The sequence below is a fragment of the Juglans regia genome, chromosome 9, assembly GCF_001411555.2.
Source record: "Juglans regia cultivar Chandler chromosome 9, Walnut 2.0, whole genome shotgun sequence".
In the NCBI taxonomy this organism is placed as follows: Eukaryota; Viridiplantae; Streptophyta; class Magnoliopsida; order Fagales; family Juglandaceae; genus Juglans; species Juglans regia.
Window position 1 is genome coordinate 3,219,112 of NC_049909.1, and position 9,336 is coordinate 3,228,447.

Here is a 9,336-nt window from a genome sequence, read left to right on the forward strand (position 1 = left end):
ATAATAATAGTCTAGGATTCTTGTTAACATTAACACTCTTGAGAAAACATTACCTTAAAGCATATATAAACATTTACGTCAAAGCATTAAATAAACATGCATTCCTTAACGTCAAAGTAGTTATGCGATGGAAGGTGAAAGCTCAACGAGTCATGTAGTCGAAACATAGCACTAGACTCAAGACCCTCTTTCAAGGAAAGTCAAGACCATCTTTCGAGGAAAGTCAGAGGACCAAGCATGTGGACCATGCTTGGTAGTCTCTCTCTATCATCTTGCAGTATATGACAGGGAAGGATTAAAGAAAGTTCTTACCACAGATCCAGAGTCAAAAAGAACATATGACAATCCCACCATATTTAAAGGACCTAGACGTGAAACGAGATCTCACTTTTGAGATTTTATTCACCAAAGAGCTCGTGAAGTCAACTATTTCAGGAAGCAAGGAGCAGAGTGGTTACCAGAGGATTTCCAACGTAGAGAGGTAGGTTAGCTTCTATGACAGTATTAAGAAATATGGGGTGAATGTTGTAAGTAAGAGGCATTGCATTATCTTTGTAACTACCCCCCACCCCAAAATTCTACAAGCATGAACAAATATTTCTATGATTTATGTTTATAACTAGATTAATGCACTGATTCCAATGTTTTGAACGCTTGAATGTGTTAACTGTTTGTGACGCCCTTAACCTCTGCTTGTGATAGAACGGAGACTTGAAGCATCGGGACATGCAATACAAGATTACATACCCCCATTCATTATAGTTAATACGCAATGCATCTAATATGCAACTAGCAGTATGCAATAATCGCAGCAGAAATAAAGGTGATAAAAATAACTGATGCCAGAATAAACTAAACATCCCAATGATTTATAAACCATAAATAGGTACTTCCTCACTTAAAAGGTCAACTTGAGTTCAACATAACGTGAGAGATAAAATCTCCATAAAATTGAATCTACATAGTTAGACTAGCTCTCGCATATGCTCTATAGTATATAGAGTTATTACTACGAAATTTCAAATCAAAGTCTAGTCTCCTTTCCAGATTGGGCTCCTCCTCAACCATCTAAAGCTAGTGGTTCATCATGTTCTTCGTATGCTGATCTTGACACAACTTCTACCATTTCAAAGGGAACTGTAGTGAGACTACCACGATGAGATTTCTTGAAATTGTAGTAAGTTAAACAATCAACTTGCACATAGATAAGATATGTATGATTAATGATAAATATGAGATGCATGCAATGATATGCAGAAAGAAAAATCCACATTTTGTCTCCCATCTAGATTCCTTAACATTTTCCGAAAAACTTTGATATACATTTTCTTTCAGAGAACATTTTTACTTCAACCATAAAAAAATATAATTTCATCATAACATTTCATCATTTTTAGCAGTTTATAATTAATCATAACATTAACAACATAGCGTATGATATCATCACAATTCTCTATGTGCACTGTGATTACTTGCTGGTGATCATAGTACAACTCACATTGAGACTACGTTATCTGAAAATTCATCTTCAATGCATTGAACATATACACACCCACCAGCATTAAGTGTCATAACATTTGAATTCGTTCCGACGTTCTTTAAAAAGAACCCATTCAAACTCCGTTAACTGTTCTTAATCAACTTAGAGGTTACCACTCCATTTTTACTCACTCGAGAGTGGACATAGGAGTTTTACTAGAATAATTCTCCATCCCAGCCTTTGGGGTCATGACAAGAATTTTCATGCTATACCTAAAAAATGTATTTTATGACATGTGCATATGTAGTGAGCTTTATGCGAAAATGACATTAATACGCTCATAAAAGATAGTGAAAATTTCACATGTCATGTAAGCAAGTAATCAAATACTCAATGTATCATATGATATTTCATGCTCAAGATAACATTTATAAAATGAATGCGATGCTTATACAAGAATCATAAACAAATTATCTAAGAGTAAGTTAGAAGCTAACTTACAAACTTCTCAAGTTTAGAGAATCGAAGCATCTGTAATCAAAGTTGTACTAGTACTTCCATGGTTCGGATCACTGTCTGCTTCGGCAGGGGGAGTCCTATCTAGACGCACACTCGCCAGCTTGTCTCCGCTTTCTGATTTTCTGCCATCGGCACTTGATTTACCACTAGCTGAGAGTCTTCCCATACCTCAATTTCGGTGGCGCCCAGAGACCTGGCCACCACTAGCCCTGAAAGTAGCATTTCATACTCAGTCTCATTTTTCATCATGTTGAATGTCAATTTGATGGCGTGATTGTACTCCTCTCCCTTGGGTGTAACGATGTGCACTCTCACTCCCCCTCTAACCCGGCAAGATGAGCCGTCAACGAATACTTGACAGGGCTTCATGGGATGTGCATTATCGTTCTCTGCCAGGAAATCAGTAAACTCATCAATGAAGTCTACTAGCACTTGTCCTTTTATGGTGTTCTGTGGTACATAGTCGATGTCAAATTTTCTTAGCTCCACTGCCCAATTCATAAGCCGGCCTCAAGACCCTTATTGGGTGAGCTTGGAATTACGGGTGTAGCTTGTGCGTGGTTGCTACCAACACAAAAGTTAGTTGTTCTATGTAAAGGAATCTTATTTTGGCCCCCCGATCCCCTTGGCTAGTGTAGTAGACCTGCCTCTAACTCTATTTTCTTCAAGTACTAATGTTGAGGAGGTAGCCAGGGGGGAGACTATCAAGTAACGTCTTACCACAGCGGGGTTGGCTGAGGAGCAGTGAGCTCATGAGGTACTTCTTAAGAGCTTCGAACACTAGGTCACACTCATCGTCCCATACCTGTGCCTTTCATAGGACCTTGAAGAAAGGCAAACACTTGTTGGTGGATCTTGATACTAATCTATTGAGAGCCGCCACTCGCCTAACTAGCCTTTGCATCTCGTTTATATTTCGAGGTGGGGTCATGTTAAGGATGGCCTCCACTTTCTCGGGATTGGCTTTGATTATGCATTTGATACCGTGAATCTTAAGAACTTCCCCGATTTGACATAAAATGCTCATTTTTCCGGGTTCAGCTTCATTTGGTACTGCCTTAGTATTGCGAAAGTCTCCCTTAAGTCCTTTAGGTGCTGTTCCGGGGTCCCACTCTTAACCAATAGGTCATCCACGTAGACCTTCATGTTTCTTCCTATTTGATTTTTTAACATGCGATTGACCAACCACTGGTAGGTGGCACCTGCATTCTTAAGCCCGAAAGACATCATTGTGTAACAATACAGGCCTCGATTGATGATGAATGAAGTCTTCTCTTCGTTCTTAGGGTTCACACGAATTTGGTTATACCCAAAATAGGCATCCATGAAGCTGAGCATATGGTGACCCGTCGTGGAGTTGACAATCAGGTTGATGCAGGGAAGTGAGAAGCTATCTTTCGAACAGGCTTTGTTGAGGTCGGTGAAGTCAACGCACATTCTCCATTTGCCATTTGTCTTCTTTACAAGCACCACATTGGACAACTGTTCCGATTAGTAAGCTTCTCGAATGAATCCAGCAGCTAGCAGGCGGTCCACTTCCTTAGCTATGGTGACGTTTTTTCCGACACTGACGCTTCGGCATTTCTGCCTCACTCTTTTGGCCTTGGTAGGGGTGCTACTACGGGGCGGGGGCACCCCTTCCCCGCACCCCACCCAGCATGGGGCGGGGGGTGGGGTTTTCACCCCCAACCCTGAGATGCGAGGGTGGGGTGCAGGGTGGATTCCCAATCTGCCTCTCATTCTTCTACTTAAAAAAAAAAAAACACTACATTTTATTTGATTTAAAAATTATTTCTAAGTGTAACATTAATTAAAAATACATTTTTAGACCCAAATTATAAATTTAAGTTTTGTAAATATGAATATAATTTAAAAACTATGTAATTTTTAAATTTGCTATTGTATATTTTGTGTAAATTGTAGTGTATTAGTTTTTAAACTATGTAGTTTTTAAATTTGCCAGTACTTATTTTGTGAACAAGTCTAACAAATTGTAATATATATTTATATATACACAATTGTAAAATATAAATATATATTTATGTTTATGTATATGTATATAATATATATATAATTGTAAGCGGGGGAAATGCAAGGCGGGTTTGGGCCCTCCCCACCATCCGCCCCAGCTAGGGGCCCTAGATACGGGGCTAAGGGCCCCACCCCCGCATGGGCGGAGCGGGACTACCCGCCACGCCATGAGCGGGGCAGAGTGGAAGCGTGGTGGGGCAGCAGGGGCAGGGCCCTGCTATCCACCCCTAGGCCTTTGGATCTACACTAAGGTTGTGCTGTATGATTGCGGGGCCTATTCCGAGCATGTTCTCGTGGCTCCAGGCAAATACATCTTGGTACTTTGCAAGGAGTTGTTGCATGGCGCTCCATGCCTCGGATGTCATTTCGCTGCCAATCCTCGCCATGGCTTCCGGTTGATCTAGGTTGAGTGGGACAAGTTCCAATGGCTTGTTTGGTTTTACCTTTTTGAGCCACTACTCATCTCGGACCTCATCTTTAGTCGGTGCACGGTCGAGAGGTAGCGACAAGGTGCAATCGTCCACCATGTGGTACACCGAGTTTGCCCCGCCCTTTGTAGGTATTTCTTCTTGGATTTGTGCCCTTCTTTCTTCCGTGGCGTCCTCTTCAATCCCAGGAATTCGGTTCTTTCGTTGGTCAACTCCCATGTTCACCGGCACTACTGGTAAGCTTCCAAGTTGTCAGGAATGGGTTGTCGTAGGCATACGACTTACACATAAGATCTATAAGGACCCCACAGACAGCGCAACTATTAACGTCGTGTTTCATACACCTTTGGGCTAGGTTCCGGCAATTCAGGTTTTCATAACTTAGGCTTACAAAAGATAGGAAAGGAGGCAACTGGAAGTGGGCAGCTTGGGGCCAGGGAGTCTTCGTTGCCAAAGTTAGTAAATTATCTTAGAAGTTTATAAATAAGTGAGAGAGTTTAGGGATCAGAGAGCGTTCTTGTATCTGAGACTTGCTATTTATACCATGAGTCTAAGGGTGAACAGACCGTGTCTGTCCCTACAGAATCCGTGTCTTTTATATTTTTTCTTCTATCAAAATCCTTTAATGTGGCGTGGTTCTGTGATAACACCATTAATGTGGTGTGTAGGTCAAGTAATGGTGCCATTAATGTGGTGTGGTTCCCTGGCCTTACTTTTACCGTTTGTGATCCGTCAATGTTCCCATGTTAGAGGATCGAGGGTTCTCTGTATTTCCCGCTATATTTCGTACAAGTTTCCATGTCCAAAGCATGGTTGAGCGATGTCAAGCAAATCTATCCCGTCAACCACTTGATCCATTTCCCTTGTAGGCACCTTGCTTCATAGGTGGTCTTGAGACCTTGTGGTCGTGTATTGGGCCGAGGCCCAATGGGTTTTGTGAAATAGGGATAATTCCCTTACAATTACTATCTCCAATTATCAAGTAGAATTGTCAATAATAATATTAATTAACTGATTATTAATATTGCTAGTTCTAATTATTAATTAACATATGATTAGTGTAGTTGTAAAATATGAAAAAAAATTTAAAAATATTATTATTAAAAATAATAATATTATGTTAAGGAAAATGATAGTATGACTACCAAATGTGTCCACTAATATATTTTTATTTTTTATTTTTTTTCCTTAATGATTAATGAAGTGACTATTAATAAATTTATATATTTTTTATTTTTTTTTTCTTAGTGGTTAAGGATGTTTAAAAAATACTTAAAGAAAAAGGATAAAAATAAAAAATAAAACTTATTTTTACTAGTGTGTACATTTGGTGGACATATTTGGTAGACACCCTAGCATTGTCCTTAAATTAATATTTTGATTAATATATGAATAATCTAATGTGGGGTTATATGTTGAATGGTTTTGACTTTAAGCAAAACATGTAGTTTTAGAAAAAATTTAATTTAAATTTTGACCAAACCATTACCAATGCTCTTACAATATAAAGAAAAACGGAAAAAACAAGTATAAGGTTTGTCAAAGGGGGGCCTGAGGCCTAAACCTAAGGGTAGTTATAGGGTTACTACCATCTTACTACTCATTTATTACTTATAGTGTATTTGAAGTTTTTTACTTTTTTATCATTTTCTTTTAAATATTTTTTTAACGTCCTTAATCATTGAAAAAAACATTAAAAATATATATAATTTTATTAATAGTCATTTCCTTAACCATTAAGTAAAATTAAAAATTAAAAAAAAATCAAATAAAAAAAATAGTAGATGAGTAATTGAAGGGTCATTTTCCTAAACCCAAACATAAGTGGTTGAAAGGCAGGGAAGGAGATAGCCTTCTCGGAAGACAACCCGTAGCATTTAAGTCACATCTAGGAGTGGTTTGGATTCAGAGATGAGTTGAGATAGGTTGAGATAGTTTGTAAATAGTAGAGTAAAAGTTGAATTATTTATTATATTTTGTATGGAAATTTGGGAAAGTTATTTTGATATTTGAAAAAGTTGAATTGTTTATTATATTTTGTGTATGAATTTAAGAAAGTTAGAATGATGATATGAGATGAGTTGAGATGGGTTACGAATACAAACGAGGCCCTAGTCTTGTTTGGAAGACTAATCAATATTACTATCTAAGTGTCATTTAAATAATTAATTAGTTATAAACATTAGAACTTCTTCCTTTCAAACAACAGAAGATATTATATTTTTATTTACTACTCTTAACATAAAAGAGTAAAGCTACTCTCACCGCTCTCGGTCCCGCTATATATTTTTTTAATTTTTTTAATATTTTTTTACTTAGTGATTAAGTAAGTATTTTTTAATGATATTATAATTTTTTTTAAATTTTTTAAAAAATATGTTACAGTGTTAAAAAAATACATGTATAAAAAAGTAAAATAAAAAAACACAATATTTTACACTATCGATGGCTCCCAACGGGACTGGGAGCAGTGACTGTAGAGCCACCCTAAATAAAAGTGCAGTATTACAAGAACAACTCGTTCCAAGCAGTTTTTTTTTTTTTTTTTTTTGAAAAGAAGAATCTCAATTCACATTCTCTTAAAAGCAACAAAGCTTGGATACAAGGAGAAATACCATCCAATACAATGATCTCTTCAAAGAGTTTAAGTGCATCCTTAGCTAATAAATGAGTTGCATTATTACAATTCCTAAAGATATGCTTAACCGACCACTGATGCATCATACCAAGTTTATTACGAATATCCTGAATGATCATCCCTACTGAAGTCCACTTGTCTGAGTCACTGTTGATACCATCGACTACTGTCTTGGCATCTCCTTCAAGCATGATTCTAGATAATTGTAACTGTTGACAGAAAGTAACTGCTTTGAGTGACCCTACTGCCTCTGCCATGGTTGGATCTGGGAAGAGTTTCCTTTGAGACCTGAGAGTAGCAACTACATTCCCAAACCAATATCGGATAATGACCCCAATTCCAATTCTACAGTCTACTCGATCCACTAAAGCATCTCAATTGGCCTTGTACACCTGTGAAGGAAGAGCAGTCCACTAAGGAAGAATTTGATTTGTTGTCACCCCGTCACCCATTGTTTTTTGGTTTGCAACTTGGAAGTCAGACACTTTGAGTGTAGCAGATTGTACAATTAAGGTTGGTTCCAAGAACTTTCCCTCAAAGACATAATAACTATTTCTTCTTTTCCACAACTGGTATACAATTTTTGCAAAAAAAACTGTATCAAATGCACACAGTACTGAAATTAAGTCCATAATCAATTCCTTGAAAGAGATTTCCACTACTTTTATTTTCTGCAAACTCTTTAAACTTACTCTCCACACATCTTGAGTAGAGATACAAGCCCAGAGAGCATGTGTCACTGATTCTGGTTCACATTTACATATTGGACACATAGGAGACTCAATGATTCTTTTTTTTGGCTAAATCCTGGTTAGTAGGCAGAGATTCATGACAAGCTCTCCATATTAACATGTGTGTAGCCTTAGGCACTATTAATTTCCATAAGTCTTTCCAAAAAGCCCTCTTCTGCACACTTTGAGATGACTAACCCTGTTGATTTGCTGACATCTCCCCTGCAAAATAATAAGCACTTTTGACAATGAACTTTCCTTCAGTTGTGCACCTCCATATTAGTTTGTCTTGGACATTACTCACACTAACTGAGATCCTACTAATCAAGTTCACTTCCTCTTCAACAAAAACCTCTCTCAGAATGACCATGTCCCATGTTCCTGCTTGCTTTTCAATTAGATCAACCACTTTCCTTCCAGCATAGACCTCATGTTGAGGAGATTGTACCTTGACAAACAAAATATATTTTTAAGTGGACACATTTGATAGTGTATCCAAGGCAGTATATATCTTATTTTCTTTCCCAAACTCTCAGTTACTACCATTTACTACCTTCCCATAGATGTTGGAAGTCAAGTGATCAATACAAAATAATAATAATAATAATAATAATAATAAAGACAGACAAGGCTTTGAAATTAATAACTATAGTGCCTAGACATTATCAGCTTGTCCATCCCATTAGTCAAAGTTTGCACAATATCACATATTTTTATTTTTGTCAATTTCACTCAAAATCTAATCTCATATTAGATTATCCACCTAAATTCTATATAATAATAAAATATTATTAATTTTTTATTTTTCTTATTATTTTTATCTAGTTTATTTTTGTCAAGTATTGCAGATGTCATATTTTAATTTTTAATCAAATAAAATATGCTTTATGTTAATTTTCATAATTTATAGAGTGCACTTTTCCAAAAATTTTGTTTATAATAAAATAACGATTTTTTCATTCATTTTAATTAAATTATTGTTTTTACTTATATTTTCAATAAATCGGTTGGATGAAATAATCAAATTTTCAATAGTTGGTTGGATGAAATAATTAATATTTTACTTAAATTATTCTCAACGGAGAGAGGAAAAGGTAGGGTTGTGTTAGATGAAATAATCATAAAGAATTAAATGACATTGCTACAATATTAAGAGCTAATGAAATCTACAGTTGCTTGGTGAAAAAAATAATAATAACAATAAACTATTAGTTTAGTTGATTAACAACGTTTTACATATTTGGATAAGCCCGATGGTAGAAATCAGTTTGGCTAACATTTCTATTCCAATATTACTCCATTTTCATCTTCATTAGCTAAAATATAATAATATTACTATCTAGATGTTATACCGAACGACATGTCGGTGCTCTTAGCTAGACCAATAGCCATGCACAAATATTGAGGTTTTGGTCTAATTTAGTTTTAGACCTAAGATGAGATGAGATAAATATTTAATAGGCATATTTGAGAATTATACTAATATTTTCTTATTTTTGGTCTTTTAGT